We start from the raw sequence: 549 nt of genomic DNA, 5'->3' as shown, positions 1-549 counted from the left end.
GTGATACAACATCACTGTATAGTTACTTTCTGTCACTGTGATACAACATCACTGTAGTTACTTTCTGTCGCTGTGATACAACATCACTGTATACTTACTTTCTGTCCCTGTGATACAACATCATTGTATAGTTACTTTCTGTCGCTGTGATACAATATCACTGTATAGTTACTTTCTGTCGCTGTGATACAACATCACTGTATAGTTACTTTCTGTGGCTGTGATACACCATCACTGTATACTTACTTTCTGTCGCGGTGATACAACATTACTGTATAGTTACTTTCTGTGGCTGTGATACAACATCACTGTAGTTACTTTCTGTCGCTGTGATACAACATCATTGTATAGTTACTTTCTGTCGCTGTGATACAACATCACTGTATACTTACTTTCTGTTGCTGTGATACAACATCACTGTATACTTACTTTCTGTCGCTGTGATACAACATCATTGTATAGTTACTTTCTGTCGCTGTGATACATCACTGTAGTTACTTTCTGTCGCTGTGATACATCACTGTAGTTACTTTCTGTCGCTGTGATACA

This window comes from Grammomys surdaster, unplaced genomic scaffold (genome assembly GCF_004785775.1).
Source record: "Grammomys surdaster isolate TR1022 unplaced genomic scaffold, NIH_TR_1.0 185, whole genome shotgun sequence".
NCBI classification, from domain to species: domain Eukaryota; kingdom Metazoa; phylum Chordata; class Mammalia; order Rodentia; family Muridae; genus Grammomys; species Grammomys surdaster.
This window is presented reverse-complemented; position numbering follows the sequence as displayed.